We start from the raw sequence: 21,329 nt of genomic DNA, 5'->3' as shown, positions 1-21,329 counted from the left end.
CAATTTAACAAAATTTTAAACAATTTTACGTCAGAATGCAGATGGCAACTGATGAACTGAGAGTAGAATATTTTAAAATCCGAAGCAAGATCATTTCTTTTATGACACAGATCCATGGTAACTATCTAAATCTAGAAATATCTGCAAGAGGATTTTTTTTAGTAAAGATTTGTGTGGCTTATTTATTGGATTGTTGAAAAGCCTAGAATGGAATAATGGAATTCTAAAACGCAGGTATGAACAGAGCCGTACACATGCAGGGATAGTTTGGTACACCCGAGTGCACAGTAACAGAGCACTGCATTCTAGCTTTTTGGTACTAGCGCCCAATGAGCGGCCCACAAATGGTAAATAGAGCTCCATAAGTGCACCTGACATTCTTTCACACTAAACTGCACCAAGACAAAACCACGTACAACAGAAAATCAATATTGTTTAAACATTAAACGCACAATGTATGGGTTGGTCGTTATGACAACACTAAGCAAATGCAGTCGGTCTGATAAGTAAAATAGCTTGCTGGCAATTATTCATTCATTTATGACTTAAGAAAAATTAAAAAAATGAAAGAGGAATCAAATACTTCAAAGCCGAGAATGGACACCAGGGCACTCCCAGCCTACAGCTTACGGCTCCTTCGGGACAAACACAGGTTCAAATGTTAAATTCAATGCAGACAGATCAGATTGATCCATCAAACAAGGAACTTGGTTGGTTCCATTCTGGTGAATTATTAACGGGTGTTAGAGGACAAGTGAGATGTTTTACATGGCCTGTGTGACATGATAATACCTATAAAAGTAGCACAAACTGTCCTCAGTAGTACTACCACATACAAGTTCCATACAACCAAGCAACTAAAACTGACTCCTCGTCACATGTCCTACTGCGAACATAGAGATACTGACTGCACTTAGGAAACAGACATTATTTGGGAAACAACTGCAATAGACATAATGGCAAGAAGAGACGGATTCCCATCTCCTCTAGAGTGACCAGAATTGGGGCAGATTTATATACCGTCACAACGCTACACCACGGGGCACTGTGAGGCTCTCCTGAACTACAATACTCAAAATGTCTTACATCTTCTCAGTCAGCGATGGCAGCGCCTGGCCAAGCTCCTCTATGGTCTGCATGTGCCAAAGAATCCAAATTTATGTACACATGCGCACAGGAAGCCACACCCTTCCTCAGGCACAAACACCTCTCTATCGGACGTGATGTCGTAAATGACATCCTGTATGGATATTTCCTGGGCTGGAAGACAGTCATTTTGACAGTACGGTCACAAAGTAAAGAAATCTCTCACCATAATCTGATCAGCACCAAAATAATGGAAAGGATGACTAATGGCAGTATTTTATCTTAACCCCTTAGTGACAGCCAAATTTTAAAATTCTGACCATTGTCTATGTGGTAATAACTCTGGGACGCTTCAACAAATTCCAGTGATTTTGAGATTGCTTTTTTCGTGACACATTATACTTTATGATAATGGTAAATTTAGGTTGTTTTTTTTATAAATAAACACAAAACATATCAGAAATTTGACAAAGATGTGAAAAAATAGCAATTTTCAAACTTTGAACGATTATCCCTTTAATTCACAGTCATACCATAGAAAAAAATGAATAAATAATTATTTCCACATGTCTGCTCTACATCAGCGCCATTTGTAAAATTGTATTTTATTTTGATAGCATTTTAGGAGGTTTAAAAATGTAGCAGCAATTTTTCATTTTTTCAAGGAAATTTACAAAATTATTTTTTTAGGGACCTATCCAGGTTTGAAGTGACTTTAGGGGTCCTATAGATTGGGAACCCCCCCCCCCCCCCCCCCAAAGTTATACCATTTTAAAAACAATACCTCGTGACATACTGAAAACTGCTGACAGTTTATTAACCCTTCAGGTGCTTTTCAGGAATTAATACAAAGTGGCATGACAGGAATGAAAAAGTTGATTTTTACCACCTAATTGTCACTGACTTTTGAACATGTTACTATAGCCGGCAGACTCTAAGGCCGCTATTTGCTAATGAATTGCCATGGCAAACATCAGGACCACACAATCATGATCTCAGGGTGCCAATAGGGATAAAGAGGGAGAAGCCCACACTCTTTTAAACATTTATATGAAGTAGTCAGTATTGGCAGCAGCATCTAAGGGGTTAAACAGATATGGACGGTGACAACACTGATCGTGGCTAATGCAGCAAGTTGTCAGCTATAGTGGACAGCCGACAGCTGCTGGATTATTACTTGTATGGGGATGTTAGTCTCATATCTCAGGTCAAGATGTATTGACGGTCATTAAGGGGTTAAAGATCTCTTGAAAAAACTCCTATTAAATGATTATAGATTCGGCTCCAGTATAGAAAAGAAAACTATAAACAAAGCCTACATGGAAAAACCGCATCAATATCCAAAGGTTTAGCAAATCTCCTCTACCCCAAAAATTCTAAGGGGCAGAACAAAATGTAATACAGCTTTAAAAAGGACCCATCACTTGCCATATACCGTATGTGGTGGTGTTTTTGTTTTATTACGTTATGGCCCTGTTTTATTGATTTTATTTTTTTTTAAAAGACGAGTAGGAATGGTTCTCACCTCCTCTGAGTCTTCCTGATGACCATGGCCAGTTGGATAAAGCTATATTTATATACAAGGAAGAAGGGGTCATGTCTCAGGAAAGGAGAAGGGCAGGAACAAAAGAAAAACCACCATGGTTACTTACCGGTAGCCGGTTTTTCCGGAACCCATGACAGCACCACCTGAGAGAGGGATCCGCCCCGCCAGGACAGGAACCTACTGAGACATAAGGGGCGGCACCTCTCCCCCGCTTCAGTTGGGTTACAGAGCATTGAGAGGACTTCCCGGTTAGTTACATGTTTAATCCAACACCACAACACTCAAAACACCCTACTAATTGTGCACACCCATACAGTGAAAAAAGGGGGGGAATGTACGGGTGCTGTCATGGGTTCCGGAAAAACCGGCTACCGGTAAGTAACCATGGTGGTTTTCCCTTCACCCATGACAGCACCACCTGAGAGATTTTTGGAGACTTCGAAACACCTTAGGGAGGGACCACCGCTTGCAGCACCCTTCTACCAAAGGTTAAGTCAGCAGAGGAGGATAGATTTAATCTATAGTGCTTAAAGAAGGTTGAAGGTGAGGCCCAGGTAGCGGCCTTACAAATCTGTTCGATTGATACCTCTGCCTTTTCAGCCCAGGAGGTCGCCACGGCTCTGGTGGAATGAGCCTTGATGCCGTCAGGAATCGGGATACCACTAGCTGAATAGGCTACACTAATGGCTTCCCTAATCCATCTAGCAATAGTCCCTTTTGAAACCCCATAGCCTTTCCTGGCACCCTGAAAAGCTACGAATAGGGACTGTGACCTCCTCCACTGGCTAGTGGCAGATATATATTCTACGAGAGCCCTTTTAACATCCAGACTATGGAATTTTTCCTCCCCCAGATTTTTTGGATTTTCGCAAAAGGATGGAAGGACAATTTCCTGACCCCGATGGAAATCTGATACTACCTTGGGCAGATAACTGGGGTCTGTTCTTAAAACTACCCTATCCTGAAAGACTTGCGTGTAAGGAGGATTTACTGAGAGAGCCTGTAAGTCGCTTATCCTGCGGGCTGATGTGAGGGCTACTAACAGGATTGTTTTTAGGGTCAAGAACTTTAGGGGTAGCTGATGTAATGGCTCATACGGATCTTTTGTAAGGGCTTCTAACACCAGGTTTAAATCCCAGGGGGCTATTCTTGGTATTGGAATAGGCTTAGCTCTATGGCAGGATTTAATAAATCTGGCTATCCACCTATCTGATGCCAGTTTGCAATTGTAGAGCGCCCCTAGTGCCGACACCTGAACCTTAAGTGTGTTTACTGCTAACCCCATCTGCAACCCAGATTGTAAGAACTCTAGGATGGCTCTAATCGATGGCCCTAATCGGGGGTTCTTTTCCTAACGGCTTACCCAAGAACTGTAGGAACTTATCCCATGTTCTGCCGTAGATGTTAGTAGTCACCGGTTTCCTGCTTTTTAGCAGAGTGGCCACCAGCCCAGGGGAGAACCCCCTATCCATTAAAAGCGACCTTTCAAATTCCACGCCGTCAGATGGAATCCTTTGACCTGAGCGTGCAATATTGGACCCTGAGCTAGTAGGTCCGGGATTTCTGGCAGAACCCATGGATCGGAGAGGGACATCTTCCGTAGCAGAGCAAACCAGGGCCTTTTTGGCCAGAATGGAGCTATTAGAATCACCCTGGCTTGATCGTTTCTGATTTTTCTTACCACAGTTGGGATCAGAGCTACTGGGGGGAACGCGTAAGCCAGTCTGAAGTTCCACTGGATGTGCAACGAGTCCACTGCCCATGGATTTTCCCTCGGGTTTAGAGAGCAGAACCTGTTTGCCTGTTGTGCTTGTTTGCAAAGAGGTCTATCACCGGTTCCCCCCAAAGCTGAATTATCTTTTGAAAAATGGACCGGTTTAGCGCTCATTCTCCTTGCCTCAGGGTATTGCGACTCAGGAAATCTGCCTCTATGTTTTCTGCCCCTTTTATGTGTAGGGCTGTCACGGAGTGTAGGTGTTCCTCTGCACTGCTCAGAATGTCTGTTGCTGCTTCCATTAAGGAGTGTGATTTTGTCCCACCTTGGTGGTTGATGTATGCCACTGCTACCTTGTTGTCTGACATGATGCGTACGTCTCGACCCTGGAGTAGCGGAATGAAGTGGCTTAGGGCCTTGCCCACTGCCCACAGTTCTCTCAGGTTGGAGGATGCCTTCCTTTCTTGAGGTGTCCAGGAACCCTGACCTATGAGGCCCCTTAGGTGTGCCCCCCACCCCGAGGAGCTTGCATCTGTTAAAATTATATCTGTCGCCTGTCTGTCCCATGGTATTCCTAAGGTCAGATTTGTCCCGTTCAACCACCAGTTGAGAGAGTCTCTGGTTTTTGAGGAAAGCACCAGCTTCCCTTCCAAACGCCCTCTTAGCGATCTTTGTGCTCTTAGTATCTCCCCCTGGAGTTGCCGGGTGTGAAACTGAGCCCACCTGACCGCCGGAATACAGGATGTTAGGGTACCTAGTAGGGACATTGCTTTTCTTAATGTCATACATGGTTGGTTTCGGCCCGCCAAGGCCAGATTTTGTACCTTCTCTATCTTGGACTCTGGGAGCAGACACTCTTGCCTTTCTGAGTCCAGTATAAATCCTAGGAAGGTCTGTTTCTTTAGGGGTTGTAATTTTGATTTTTTGAGATTGACTATCCACCCTAATTCTTGCAAGGTGTTGATCACCTGAGTCAACTGTGCTGTACAGTGGTCCTCTGAACTGCCCACTATAAGAAAATCGTCCAGGTATGGTATTATGACCGTATCGTGAATCCGGAGAAAGGCTGTCACTTCCGCTATGACCTTGGTGAAGACCCTCGGGGCTATGGATATGCCAAACGGAAGAGCCCTGAACTGAAAGTGCCTTAGTGTGCCCTGAATATAAAGCGCTACCCTCAGGTATTTCTGGTAATCTGGATGGATAGGGATGTGATAATACGCATCCTTTAAATCGACTACGGCCATGAAGCAATCTTGATGTAGCAGCTTCACTGCCGTAGTCACTGATTCCATCTTGAAGGTCAGGTTCCTTATCCAAAGATTGAGGCGTCTGAGGTTTATGATTGTCCTGAACGACTGATCCGGTTTTTTTATTAGAAAAAGGGGTGAATAAAACCCCTTTCCTTCCTGTAAGCGTGGCACCTCGGACAGTACCCGCTTGTCTATCAGGCTCAGGATTTCTGTTTCTAAGGCCAGTTGTTCTTCGGTCATCTTCCTGATAGGCGTGATGACGACCACGGGTTTTGGCTGACGAATAAAGGGGATTTTCAGGCCTTCTTTTAGGATGCTCAGAATCCAGGTATTGGAGGAGATCTTTTCCCAGGCCTGGAAAAAGAGTGCCAATCTCCCTCCTACTGGAATACCGGCGTCATTGTGGTGACTTTTTTGAGGTGGAGGTGCCTCCACCAAACATAAACCCTGATTCTTTCTTTTATCCTCCCATCTTCTCCTGTCAGCGGGAGGACGCCCTCTATTGAATCTCCCCCTCCGAAAGGGCTGTCTCCTCTGATCCATAGGGAATCTGGGGAAGCCTTTTTTCTTATCGCCTGCTTTCTCCAGAATATCGTCCAAGTTCTTGCCGAACAGGAATCGACCATCGCAGGGGAGAGAGCACAATTTGGCCTTGGACTGAAGGTCACCCGGACAGCCTTTAAGCCATAACGCGCGTCTAGCAGCATTTGATAGTGACGCTGCTCTGGCTGTCAATCGCATAGAGTCCGCCGAGGTATCTGCCAAAAAAGCCGCTGCCCCGTGCAAGAGATACATGTCTGATAAGATCTTCTCTCTTGGGACCCTTGACGCCAGCTTCTCTTCTAACTGCTGCAGCCAGATCATGAGGGAGCGTGCCGTGCAGGTGCCCGCTATCGCCGGCTTTAGACCTCCTGCTGTCGCTTCCCATGCGTGCCTCAAATATGAGTCCGCTTTTTTGTCCAGCGGGTCTCTAAGAACCCCTGCATCTTCCAAGGGCAGGGCCGACCTTTTGGAAGATCTAGACACCGCTGCATCTATTTTTGGGACTTTGTCCCATACCTCCGTATCCTTGTATTCAAAGGGGTATCGTCTCTTAGAGGCGGATGGAAGGGCCCCCGATTTTTCAGGCTTTTTCCACTCCTTCTCAATAAGCGCCTGGATTTTCGCGTTTACTGGAAAGGTTCGTTTTTTCCTCTCCTGAAGCCCCCCAAACATGACGTCCTCTAGGGTTTTAGCCGCCCTTTCTTCCTGTAGGCCCATTGTGGTTCTAATGGCCTTTAGGAGGGCATCTGTATCTTCTACAGGGAAACATGGCTTACCCCCTGTGTCACTATCTGAGGAGGATGATTTTTCCGCCTGAGATGATACTGACGCGGAATCTGAGGGGGAACTAGGGAAATCCTTCTTGCTTTTTTTCCCTTTTTTCAATAAGGACTTAATTGAGCCTTCCATTTCTGACCTGAGGGCAGATATTAGATTGGCTGCGAAACTAGGCGCTTCCTCCGCCATAGTCCGCTGAATGCACGAAGCACAGAGATCTTTTTGCCAGTCTCTTGCTAGGGGAGATTTACATATAGCACAATCCCTATTCTTCTTCTTGCTTCCCGCTTTTCTGGGCCTTTCCTACAGGGTGAAGCATACAATAGAAAACCCCTATTAATATACTGTTAACATTCACGAAGATCACTCACCACCCGTAATCAAGGGTACCGGACTTGGAGGCTGCATCGGAGCACCTGACCCGCGCTCTTTGGACCTTGAGGAGTGCCCCGACCTGCGGCTGGGGCGACTGCTGCTTGAATGGCTTCCATGCTTCCTGCCAGAGGGCTGTGAGGGAGGCAGGGACGCTGAACGTTCCTGCTCGGACTCCATTTTGCACCGCCGATCTACAGCTGTCTTCCTCCTTTTAAATTGCATGCCTCCGCCTGGTGAGCGTCTTCCTCCCCTCCCCCCCTGCGACCGCCGGCTCAGCGCTTCAGAAGCCGGCCGGCGTCGCACCCAGCGCCATTACACCGTCGCCTTCTGCTGACGTCAGCCGGCGCACCCAGCAGTCCAAGCGCCGCTGACGTCAGCGGCCGGAAGACGCCAGCGTCTCTCCCCTACCACGGGGATCGAGATGCGGCGTGCGCGAGGGGAGGGCGGCGCGGTGGGGGCTTCCCGGAGCCACCGGAATCCCATCCACGCCCGCACGAACCCGGAGCCCCAGGGACCCCGGGGACTGCGCTTCCAGGACCCGACGGCCGGCGCTACAGGTAAGCTACCTGTTCTTCCCGCGCCAGGACGGGCCTGGGTCTTATCTTTTTCTTCGCCCATGACAGGCACCGCCACAGTGGGATTCCTTCCAGGACAGGAACCCAACTGAAGCGGGGGAGAGGTGCCGCCCCTTATGTCTCAGTAGGTTCCTGTCCTGGCAGGGCGGATCCCTCTCTCAGGTGGTGCTGTCATGGGTGAAGGGAAAACAGTCAGATTCAGGACAAGTGATAGGTCCTATTTAAAGACAACACTGAAGGGTCCTAAAAGTATCCTGTGCCATGGTTATTAAAAGGGGGAATAGGGATCAACGTCAGTAACTAAGAGAAAGTTTTACTTGTGCAAGTGGCGCTGTATATAACAGGGTGTGCAGACCATGGAGGATTCCCATAAATATCTGGAAGCTGCCTGTGTCCTGCTTGAGGAGGTGAAAGCTGGTCCAGGATTATACTTGTGTGTCATATGACTGGCTGTCTGCTGCTCAGCCATGATGATGTTATATGCACAGAATAGAATTACCAAACTCTCCAACCACAATATGCTGCAATACTTGTCCAGGATGTTTGATTAACATCTCATGCCTCAAGTGACACAATGCTCAAAACAGGAAACCCATAACCTTTATTAGCCCAGAATATCATTTTATTACAACTGTAGCTTTTATTACCATGTTCTGCATAAGGTTTTAAAAATTCTGCAGCCAGATCATGCCATGTTACATTGTAGTGCTCCTTTCTCTTCTCTAGACCTGAAAGGTTAAAGGGTTAATCCTGTCTTTCAGATCCATATTGCTGGATAGTGGCCTAAAAAAAGCACTTTTACAATTTACTGTTAATTAAAATGTTTCAGCCATTCTTGAGATGGTCAGGGTCTCCTAGTACACATACCCGTTATATCCCTAAGATGCCATGTACATGTTCATGCTTTTACATGGACCGTGCAAAACACATGAAGATATATCCATTTTTTCAGCACCACTGACGACAAGGGTCTGTGAAAAATACGTACAGCACTCGGATGGCATCTGTGTGCCATTCATTATTAACACTGAAAAGTATAGGAGAAGCTTTGCAATTTATTTCTTTATCCAGATCAGTAGAAAACACCGAAGATACTGGTACCGGTTTTTAACGACGTATGAAGGTGGCCTAGAACATCAATATAAAACCGCTTTCTAGCACTGGGCATGTGATAGTGTCTAGCAGCAGTGGTCTTTTCCTAGGCAATGAGTTCATCTAGGTTCTCACTGTGTGTACGCACGAGTTGCCCCCTACACTCCAAAGACATACCAATAGGGAATTTAGATTGTGAGCCCCACCGAAAGTAATGATGACATCTATAAAGCGCTGTGGAAATTAATGGTGCTATATAAAACGAGTAAAATAAATAAAATCTTAAACATCTGAAAACTTTAATAAGTGCTTATGTTTATAAGCACCATTCAACAATACCCATTCATGAAGATGGGAATAACCTTTAAACTACTTTCCTCTTGAGAAGGCAATGGTGCACATTGTATGAAAATAAAAAAAAAAAAGGCAATGCATATAGCTTACGGGCAACCATCCCTAAAATATACTGCTTTGTTGAGGGACAGGGGTACTCAGCAAGCGTAGAAAACAAAAAAAAACACAAAAAAAAAAAAACACACCTATCTAATGACCTTCAAATGCAGCATTTTTAGAAGATTTATTTGTGAAACTACCCTTAAAACATTGTCTGTTATTACTTTTCACATGTATTAGCCATGTAATGTGTATATACGGTAAGCTATGGTATGCCCTGCAGTTATTGCGTACAATTAAGGGTTTTTCCTGTAAAAAAAAAATACTGTATATTAGCATTCCACAGTGTGTAGAAGCTAAAAGTAAAATATTCACTATTAGTGTTCAGCTTTATTTGGGCATTGTAATGGGTCATAATCAGACACTTAAAATAATCAAAAAAAGGTTACGGTATATTTCCAAATATTCTGCACATACCGTAATATGGGGTCAGCAATCCTGCCTGAGCTGCTGTTAACAATTTAGAGATCTGCTTTATATTACTCACATGGACTATAGGAAACAACAGTCTGGAGATGTTCATTAACTTGTGTTTTATTGGGCTGTGCGACGTGTGTGTGTGTGTGTGTGTGTGTGTGTGTGTGTGTGTGTGTGTGTGTGTGTGTGTGTGTGTGTGTGGGGGGCGCATTGTGAGGGGCAAAGTAGATGGTGACGGTCACAAATGTCAAATGGAGAATGCAGTGTTTTATAGAAATGCGGGTTGCCTTCATTGGAATTCTCCTGTGATTATAAGGAGAGAACTGCAGGAAAACAGTGATCGCTACAGCACAGGAAGCATCTGCCCATTATGAGAATCAGTGGCCGGACAGAAAAGTTCACCATTTCAGGATTTTTTCTGAAGTTTATTATAAATCTATATTAGAGATGAGCAAAAATAAAAAATCAAGATGCTCTGACCTGGCCCTCTACTTCCTTCCCCAATGTTCATGACCCTAATGTGGACCCAAGAATCCTGAAGACGATCATTGGGGCAGAAAGTAGCTACCAGCAGCGGGGGCCCTAGAAACACTGGGGACTGGTAATCAGTGTTACAGCATTGAGTAATCTTGTTACCATAAGGGTGTGTGCAGACGCTGCGGAATCCGCTGCAGATTAATCCGCACGGATTTTGCAAAAACCGCAGGTCAAAAGACCTGCGGATTATCTGCGGTTTTGCCTGCGGTTTGGTCCTGCGGATTCACCATCTCCACAATGGTGGAGATAGGAACCCGCTGCGGATTTCGCAGAAAGAATTGACATGTCACTTCTTTCTGCGGTTTCAAAACCGCAGCAAATCCGCGCGGATTTTTCCGCAACATCTACACAGCGTGTTTTTTTTTACCATTCATTTGAATGGTACTGTACACCGCAGCTAAAACTGCTGCGGGTCCGCAGCGGCCAAAACCGCTGCGGTAACGCAGCGGAATCCGCAGCGTGTGCACATACCCTAACAAAAAGTCCACGTGGGGAGACTGCAGACCAAGGTATTATATGTTCACACAATTTTCTCAGGCAGGTTTGGTGATGGTCCACTACAAACGGCTCCTGAAAAAGTGCTCAGAAAACACTCAAAAGAACATAAATTTCTATGTAAAGACTATTTGCTGTTAATATGGTCAGGGTTTTGAGGGTCTTAACATCATGTTTCCAAAAGACACCAAATGGTTCAAATAAGTGACCTGACAATTCTACAGGCGTCTTCCACTTTGAAGACCCTCTAGACTTTCTAATAAAAATCAATAGAATAGGTTCAAAAGACACACGGCAGACACCTGGACATCTTTTATTTCATTTGAGAGTTTTGGCATCGTTCCTGCTGCATTCAACAATGAAGAAACGGCTGGTGGCTTTGAGAATTTAAAAAAAGCACAAAAAAAAAACAAAACACAAACACACACACACACACACACACACACACACACACACACACCAGAGAAGCAGTGTTTCCTGGAGCATCTTCCAGTTGAAAGACAGAGGCTCTTTTTTTTTTTGCTGCATGAAAAAGATGTTGTGTGAATATAACCTAAAAGTGATTCTATGAGCTCCAACTATGCTTATCCCTGACCAAGCAATATCAAGCAAGAGTACGCTACACTAAAGTGGGTTTCACACGGACAGGTCTTCCATCGGAAGATAAAACCAGTTAGCGCACATCGGTAGGCTGGTCCTTCAAGCTGGCTCTTCCGATACAAGAGCAAATCATGTTTCAAGGATGTGTGAAACCAGGTTAAGGGTGTGGTCACACTGAGTATTTAGCAGGAGTATTTTGGAGCATAAACTCTCCAAAAACCACAAGTTTTTACTGGAGTGTTTATGCTCCAAACACTCCTGAAAAAAACTCAGTGGGAACATTAGGGCTGTGGAGTCAAAATAAAATGGTCAGACTCCTAAAATATATAATAAAGGACGTTCAGTAGTTCAGTGCAGGATGTGCTGTAAATGTTTTCATAAGAATTTGGGAAAGTTCTGAAATGTCCTATAAATGTCTGTTCTGTTCCTGATCTAAAGATCTCAGGTTTTAGTGGAGATGAATCTGTGCTGCACTTATGTACATGCTCCGTAGTGACTAGTGCTGTGGGGTTGGAGTAAGGGGAATTGAGGAGTCAGAGTCGGTGGTTTGGCTTTCCAAATCCACAGCCTTGGGGTACACACTAAGTATATGTGATCAGTCTTTTTCAGGGAGCCAAAAAAATCAGTTTTTCAAGCGCAAGACATTTCAATCAATCACTTCTCTGGCATTTTGTAAGCGTAAAGCTTCTTTCAGCATTTTTCAAGACAAAAAAAAAAAACAAAAAAAAAAAACCACTTTTCCTTTGGCATCTTTCAGATTTTCTTCTCATTTCCAGACTGCTTTTTTGACCACAGGTTTTTGTTTTTTTTCCTTGAAGCATTTTTTGGCATGTTTTACTTATAGTTTCTAGGTTTTGTTTTCCTTAAAGACGCACAAGAATGGAATGCCTTCAGACCAGAAAAGGCTTGAAGAATGGTCAGGTCACAACTTAACCGCTTTGAGGTCTTTGGAAACCTGAAGCTGTTAAAGAGGCTTCAAATCAATGAATATATGAACTGAAAGTAGGTTTTACATAGAACTCTATTCATTCTTTTGTGTTTAGCGCTTTAATCAGGCAATTTTTCGAAGAGGAATCAGTTTGAAAATATGCTGTGTGCACATGTTCCAACAGTGCAAGATTGTGAAGTAAAACAAAAAAAAGTTTACTTTAACTACCCCTTGTATCCAGACATCCATTACAAATCAGAATACGGGAAACAGCAATGGCTTCTTCTAAGCTTGTTTACTGTGGTGTGGTAAAAATAGACATTGCCCTGGGCAACTCTGGAGATCCCAATGAAAGAAATTAACTAAACTCTTCCATCTCTAGAGATAAAATGTTCTCTCCATGGGGAAACAAGCCACGTAAATATTTTAAATGATTATCCTTTAAATCTTGCATTTTATTAACTCTATAGTGTTCAGATTTTATTTAACATTTCTTTTTCTTGCATTTTATCATCAGGACGTCCATCTAAGGATCAACGTTTGCATGTTTCTTTTTTATACTCCAGATACTTTTCTTCTTTCTTTTTATGGATAATTCTTTAACATAAAGCTTTAAATTATATATATTTTTTTAACAGGTAAGTTATATATCTTTGTACCGTGATAGCCAGTAGATAGAAAAGTACTCAGAAGTCCTCAGTGGTTGATACCTTTTAAGGGCTAACTGAAAGGATGTGTTACCGTCTTAGGCCTGTTTCACACATCATTTTTTTGTTTCAGTTAAAATACGCTAAAATGGCGGACAACGGATCCGTTCTTGGACTGATGACAACGTTTGTCACCGGACCGTTATTTTAACGGGAGAGAGAGACACAGAGAGAGACACAGAGAGAGAGAATTTTTTCAACGCCAGAACAGAGTTTAGGGTTAAATTTCCGAGAAAGGCAAATCCTCCGGGCATGCGCAATACCAAATGCGGATGCGGCCGCCGAAAAAACGTTACATGGTCCGTTCAGACATGTCGGCGGACGCCAACATTTTGGCGGATCCGCAAAAAAACGGATCGAACGGATGGCCATTTGTCAAGATCCGCCGGTAATGCAACTCAATGGGGAAAAAAACGGATCCGCCAAGCAAAATGGTGGATCCGTTTTTTTTTTTTTTTTGCACAACGGCGGATTTTGACAGATTTCAAAAAACTGATGTGTGAAACAGGCCTTAGCCATTAAAAAGGGTATCAACCACTGACTCAATTCTAAATATTTGTCTAGGTTTAGAATTCTATTAGGAACTTATAATATTAAGAAAGTTGTTTAAAAAGTAAAAAGGTGTAATTGTAGTAAAGGCCTGAAAGGTCTTTTTTCATACCCTGGGCAGTCCATACGACATCTTCAGACCCAGCAAACCCAATGATGGGTCTTGGGAAGCAAGTGACCATCAGCCAGTAATGCCAGCAGCATTAAAGGGGTCATGGTGATCACAAACTGGTAACCAAATCCATTAATTTTGACAATCATGGGAATGTATCATGTGCTAATATTTCCAACACAAGAAAAGTGGACTCTAGAACTCAATGAGGAGGAAATAGAAGACACTTATTCAAAGCTCTTGTAAAAAGTGGCACCATCTTAGGCTCGTTTCACACTAGCGTTTCCTGGAGCTGCGGAGGGATGCGCACGGGCGCCGTGAAGCTCCGCCCACGGCCGCACCTCCTCCGGTCAGCTCCGCCTATGGGAGCATGACGCTGCATGCGACCTGCGTACCCCATCTTTAGCATTGTGTACGAAGGCTGTGTGCAGGTATGGGTTTGCCGGCGCATGCGTCCTTTTGACGGTGCACCGAGCGCGCCAAAATGCAACACAGTGCGTTTGGCGCACCGTCAAAAGGACGCATGCGCTGGCAAACGCATACCTACGCACAGCCTGCGTACCCAATGCTAAAGATGGGGTACGCAGGTCGCATGCAGCGTCATGCGCCCACAGGCGGAGCTGACCGGAGGAGTTACGGCCGTAGGCGGAGCTTCACGGCGGCCGTGCGCATCCCTCCGCAGATCCAGGAAACGCTAGTGTGAAAGTAGCCTTACTAGGATATGAAAAGTCAGTGCTGTCACAACAAAAGGGTCAGAAAGCCCCTAAACGGAGCCTGATGTCAAGTTCCCTATGTTCTGAACCATATTGGATCTAAACTTGAACATTTAAATTGCCAAACACTACAGTGGGGAAAAGGGTGGTAAAAAACAAAATTAGAACACCTTTCCAGCAACTTTTACCTTACTAACTGCAGGAGTGAAAAAACAGTGGCATTATTCTTAATTGGACATAGAGGACCTGATTTGATATATTATCTTAAAATCTTAAATATTCCTAGTCCACCATAATATACCATAGTTCTGAAATGTTTTGTTTTTTTTTTTAAATACCTCGTGTTGAGACAGTCCAAGATTACACCTCCCGAACATTCATGAAAACACTGCCAACTAGGCATTACCATTCCCTTTGTCAAACAGGTGTGTCTTGACACAGTCTGCACTGATTGCAGTGTCAGAGTGCACAGAGTACATGGACCCTGTCCCCCACCGGTAAGAGCCAGATATCCATTTAGTCATACATTTTTAAGGCAGATGTAATGAATGGCACAATGAAGAAATGTAAGTAAAATCAGGCTGTAGTAATTTAACCCAAACTACTCAGTAAAACAGGTAGATCACGAGAGCCGAGTGTTTGACAAATATTACCGCCAGCGTAACCACATTGACATGCTGTGGTCCACAAACAGCACTATACACAAAATTCATTTTTTATCAAAACATTTGTCCAACTATTTCAGCTTCATTAATATGGCATACGTGATCATTTACTTAAAGAATAAAAAAGTAACAATCATATTATTGAGCAGATCACCACTGGATGCATAAGGTAAGGAGAGAGTTGTTCAGTCATTTGTCAAGAGCCTTTATCATGTTAATGTTAGGTCTAATTATTGTGTGTTTAACTTCACACTAAAAACATATCAGAAAATGGATGAATACACTAAAGACTGTTAATGAGATCCTAGGAGAGGGAACATTCCCAGGGGACAGCAGACCTGCATCTAAGCCATAAATTACAAGTGTGTCATCATCTCAGGACACAATTTCTATGCTTCCACTTTTACATAAGAGTATATTTTGGGAAAAAAAAAAAAAAGTGTGTGTGTCAAATTTTGAAAAATATAAAAAGACCAAAAGGAACAGTCACTCGTGCTAAATTGATGGCACAATTTGTCTCACCCTTTTCTATTAAAAAGTCATTGCATTACATATTAGAGAGCACAGATCAGGGTTGTACTATTTATTCTACATGATTAGGGCATGTCCATGCAATGAGAGTATGCTGCGCCTTTACTACTAGATTGTGAGCCCCATCAGGGACAGTGATGATAATGTGTGCAAACTGTAAAGCGCTGCGGAATATGTTAGCGCTATATAAAAATAAAGATTATTATTATTATTTACTGCAATCTGTCTAAACTGCTGTAAAACACACAGCTTTTTGTCACCATTTATAAAAATGGTGGCAAGAAATGTAATGATTTTACAGCACATTTTGAAAATCGTGGCAAAGGAAGAAAAAAAAAAGCTGGGAGATTGCATTGTGTGAACACATCCTTAGAGGGCAGAAATACAATTCTGTACATTTAGGTGTAATGCCAGGTTCACATTGCGTGTAACCAGCCCGTTCCAATGCATAGCGTTGACAGGCTGGTTAAACGGTATAGCATAACGCGATCGCGTTATGCTATACACGCTAGCGCAGAGGATTCATCTACGCTAGCGGTGACGGAGCCTCAGACGCTGCAGCCCGCGTCTGAGGCTCCATCACTGAATGACGACACATATCGAACGCATGCCGCTTCATGGCATGTGTCGCGATGCGCCTGACAATGGAGGGCAATGGCAGTGTTAACGGACCGCGTTACGCCGTGGTGTAACGCAGTCCGTCTAACGGAACTGCTTAAATGTAATGTGAACCCAGCCAACAAAAAAGGAAGCCATTTAAATTTACTGGTATCCATTCCAAGGACTTTCCCATCCAGAACACTAAACCAGTCAGACATACTACAAAAGTAAAGAAAAAGAAACCACCAAATCATCAAGGTCGGCCGACAGTCCTAAGGTCTCCTCCACATGTCTGTGTTTCCAGTATGTGTGACATCAAGGTTTTTACCCCCACGGATACCACATGTACCCATTATAATCTATGGTGCTATGCAAAATGTCAAAAATGTTTTTAAAAAAAAAAACAAAAAACAAACAAAAAAAAAAAAAAACACAAACCATGTGTCTTTGTAACACACACAGACATATCTGTTCTTTTCTGGCAGCACAGATGACGAGGACCAATACAATTCTATGGGACGGTGAAAATCACGCACAGCACATGAATGACACCAAGGTGCTGTCCCTGTTTAAACACTGCAAAGGAAAGGAGAAGCTTTGTAATTATTTCTTTATCCAAACCAGAAAACCACTCATGACAAGGATTGTTAAAACGGACACACTGATGGCTTAGGTACTGGTTTTTCCCGTACGTGTTTTATACAGACGCATGAAGGGGTCCTTAGGTGTTTGGAGGCCTCTCGACTCTTCCCGGACAGATGTTAAGGGAGGTATGGTTTGGCCAGCTTGAGTTTTATTCAGCAGATAAGCCGCCGCCAAAGCTTTCTCCACTCAACACATGAATGTTTGGCCGATCCAACTGTTTATGTGTATGTGGTACTGGGGAAAGAGAGCAGGCTGAATGACTGCAGAACTTTACATTTACAGGAGGTTTAAATGCACAAATACTTTTACAACTACACGTTACTACTTCCATTGACCATACACTCTAGCACACTGTCTAGTGCAGGGGCACAGATTGCTTGACAAGGTGAATAGTAACATCCAGTTGGCAAATTATTTATTCAATGTCAGGAGTAGAATGGCACAATGCAGAATATTTTTTAGAAAACATACTACACCAACATGGTTCCAACCATCAAACGCCATCATTGTGATAGGCATTTTGCTAGCCATTTCAGCTCTGTTGATGCTCGGCATGCAGCATGCCCACAATGACCTATGGCAGAGTATGCTCTGCAGAGACTACAAGTTTGAGGTTATACATCAGAGCTAACAGGAAACCAGCGTTTTGAAGGCAGCTCGATATGAAGAATAAGACATTGTGTAACTTGAGTCCCATAACATTAGATGTAGATATAAGATAAGTGACCCGGCTTATGGTATATGGCAACAAGTTGGGCAGGATTAATCCATGCAGCTACAACAGCCTCGAATAATTTTGCATTTTCCCTTCTGTTTTTATTTTCACCTGCTATGGGTATAATAGAAATGTTTTGGTTTATACAATAGACTGTTCTCTGGTCTCTGTGACTTTGAGAATATAAATGAAGCTGAAGTTTGCTTATCACCCCTATGTAACCAATACGGTGAGTGCCAAGGGGGACACAATGTTTTCACGGACTGTTGTGGATTAAAATGAAGATTTTGGCACCATTTCACAGTTTTGATATGTAACCAATGGTTCTGCGATATAGAGAGGAATACAGATCCAGGAAATCTGTTATGTAATGAGCCTTATTTATATTAATCCAGTGAAACCAAGCCACCCACCTGAACAATGCGAGCACTGTAAATGCAGCTTGGCAATGCTTCACCTCTGCCTATATGATGGAGAACTGCAGCCTACTGTGCTATGTTACTTACGGTACTTAGCGCCATTAATTACACATCACTGTCCCCCAAATGGGGCTCACAATTTTGATTCCCTATCAGTTTATCTTTGGAGTATGGGAGGAAACCAGAGAAAACTCACACGAACACGGGGAGAAGATACAAACTCCTTTCAGCGCTTTTCTTCGGTGGGATTTGAACCCCGACCCCCAGCTCTGCAAGGCTGCTACAAAATATCCTCATCATTCTACAACACAAATAACTATTGTATGATACAAAGGTTCAGTGATCTGTGCGTCGAGGACAAAAGATGTGTAATGGGAGAAATTTACCAATATGCCAGAATTCAATTATAAATGTTAAGGACCTAGTCTGCAACAATTCTGCTAGGGAATCGTTCAATTCTGAACTCATCAGTTCTGAAAAGATTCCCAGCTAATATGAATCTGCAGCCGTTTTCTGACCCTTCACTTCAAATTAAACTATTGACAAACTTCCACAATGATCTTAGTAAAAAAAATAAATAATCGATTCAAAACAATGTTTCTACCAAGGTTCACCTTCAGTAATGACTGGACACTGTTCTTACTCATACATATGGTATGAAATGGTTTTAACCCCTTAATGACAGCCAATAAGTCTTTTTACTGACCTGAGATATAAGAGAATATCATCCCCATACAGGTGACAATTCAGCAGCTGTCGGCTGTCCACTATAGCCGACAACTGCTGTATCACAAACGATCAGTGTTGTCACCGTCCATATCTGTTTAACTCTTTAGTTGCTGCTGTCAAAAGTGACTACATCAAATAAATGGTTAAAAGATTGTGGGGGCTTCTGCTTTAATCTAATTGACACACAGATCATGATTGTGTGGTCCTGATGTTTGCCACAGCAGTTCAGGGCCAATTAGCGGCCTTAAGCCCCCATCACACACAGCGAGATCGCTAGCAAGATAGCTGCTGAGTCACAAGTTTTGTGATGCAACAGCGATCTCACCAGCGATCTCGCTGTGTGTGACAGGTATCAGAAATGTAAGGCAGACATGTGGGAAATGTTATTTATTAATGTTTTTGTGTGGTATGACTCTCTGGATCAAAAGGGATAATCAAAGTTTGAAAATTGCAATTTTTTTACATTTTTGTCAAGTTTGATATTTTTTTTTTGTAAACACAAAAAACATATCAACCTAAATTTACCACCATCATAAATTATAATGTGCCACGAAAAAACAATATCAAAATCAATGGGATTTGTTGAAGCGTTCCAAAGTTATCACCACATAAATTGACATTGGTCAGAATTTTAAAAATTGGCCCAGTCACTAAGGGGTTAAAGACACATCGTACATTAAGTACCGTATATACTCGTGTATAAGCTGAGATTTTCAGCCCTTTTTTGGGGCTGAGAGTCCCCCTCTCGGCTTATACACGGGTCATATACCAGGGGGTCGGCGGGGGAGAGGGAGCATGGGTGTCAGATCATACTTACCTGTCCTGCCGCTCACGTGGTGCCGCTCATTACACATGAATATGCGAATATTCATGAGTGGTAATGAGCGGTACCATGTGACCGCTGAAGACCGGAAGGGAGCCAGTGGAGAAGCGAGCGAGGCTGCAGAGACAGTTCTCCCGGTCCATCGCTGCTCACCGCTGTCTCTGCTGCATCCTGTGTCAGTGACGTTTAGGCAGCAGTGGGCACGGTGACGTGGTTAGTGCGCGCCACCCCTCTGCTGGCTGAACAGTCACTGACACAAGAAGCGGCAGACAGCGGCGATGGACCCAGGAGAGGGGAGTATGGCTTTTTTTTGCAGCATAGGGGGGGGCATAGTCTATGGGGCAGCATAGGGGGGGGGGCATAGTCTATGGGGCAGCATAGGGGGGGCGGGCATAGTCTATGGAGCAGCATAGGGGGGGCGGGCATAGTCTATGGAGCAGCATAGGGGGGGCGGGCATAGTCTATGGAGCAGCATAGGGGGGGCGGGCATAGTCTATGGAGCAGCATAGGGGGGGCGGGCATAGTCTATGGAGCAGCATAGGGGGGGCAGGCATAGTCTATGGAGCAGCATAGGGGGGGCAGGCATAGTCTATGGAGCAGCATAGGGGGGGCGGGCATAGTCTATGGAGCAGCATAGGGGGGGCGGGCATAGTCTATGGAGCAGCATAGGGGGGGCGGGCATAGTCTATGGAGCAGCATAGGGGGGGCGGGCATAGTCTATGGAGCAGCATAGGGGGGGCGGGCATAGTCTATGGAGCAGCATAGGGGGGGCGGGCATAGTCTATGGAGCAGCATAGGGGGGGCGGGCATAGTCTATGGAGCAGCATAGGGGGGGCATAGTCTATGGAGCAGCATAGGGGGGGGCATAGTCTATGGAGCAGCATAGGGGGGGGCATAGTCTATGGAGCAGCATAGGGGGGGGCATAGTCTATGGAGCAGCATAGGGGGGGGCATAGTCTATGGAGCAGCATAGGGGGGGGCATAGTCTATGGAGCAGCATAGGGGGGGGCATAGTCTATGGAGCAGCATAGGGGGGGGCATAGTCTATGGAGCAGCATAGGGGGGGGCATAGTCTATGGAGCAGCATAGGGGGGGCATAGTCTATGGAGCAGCATAGGGGGGGCATAGTCTATGGAGCAGCATAGGGGGGGCATAGTCTATGGAGCAGCATAGGGGGGGCATAGTCTATGGAGCAGCATAGGGGGGGCATAGTCTATGGAGCAGCATAGGGGGGGCATAGTCTATGGAGCAGCATAGGGGGGGGCATAGTCTATGGAGCAGCATAGGGGGGGGGGCATAGTCTATGGAGCAGCATAGGGGGGGGGGCATAGTCTATGGATTCCACCCTTGGATTACACGAGTCAATAAGTTTTCCCAGTTTTTTGTTGCAAAATTTGGGGGGAGGGGGCGGCTTATACACAAGTATATACGGTATATATTAAGAAACAAAACAAATGTACTGGTGCGATTAAATATGTATTTACACACAAACACATAGTATACAACCACCATGCATGTATGTATAGAGCAGGTGAAATAAGCATTGAACACTTGACCAATTTTCCAAGTAGATATATGTCTAAAGGTGCTACTGACATGAAAGTCTCACCAGATGTCAGTAATAACCCATCAAATCCATACAGGCATAGAAACGAAACCACAGACGTCCATAAATTAAGTTGTGTGTAATAATGAGAAATTACACATATCAGCAGGTTCAACTGATAGAA

At 44.2% G+C, this 21,329-nt stretch overlaps 1 protein-coding gene across 4 annotated transcripts in view; it reads right to left on the bottom strand.

Moving 5' to 3' along the window:
- The window catches only part of GNAL (G protein subunit alpha L), a 383,393-nt gene that overhangs the window by 156,597 nt on the left and 205,467 nt on the right, over window positions 1-21,329 (bottom strand). The gene's annotated exons all lie outside the window — the stretch shown is intronic.

The sequence above is a fragment of the Dendrobates tinctorius genome, unplaced genomic scaffold, assembly GCF_039654945.1.
Source record: "Dendrobates tinctorius isolate UK_male_01 unplaced genomic scaffold, ASM3965494v1 ptg000171l, whole genome shotgun sequence".
NCBI lineage: Eukaryota > Metazoa > Chordata > Amphibia > Anura > Dendrobatidae > Dendrobates > Dendrobates tinctorius.
Note: the sequence above shows the minus strand (reverse complement) of the source record. Positions and strands in the feature narration are given on the sequence as shown.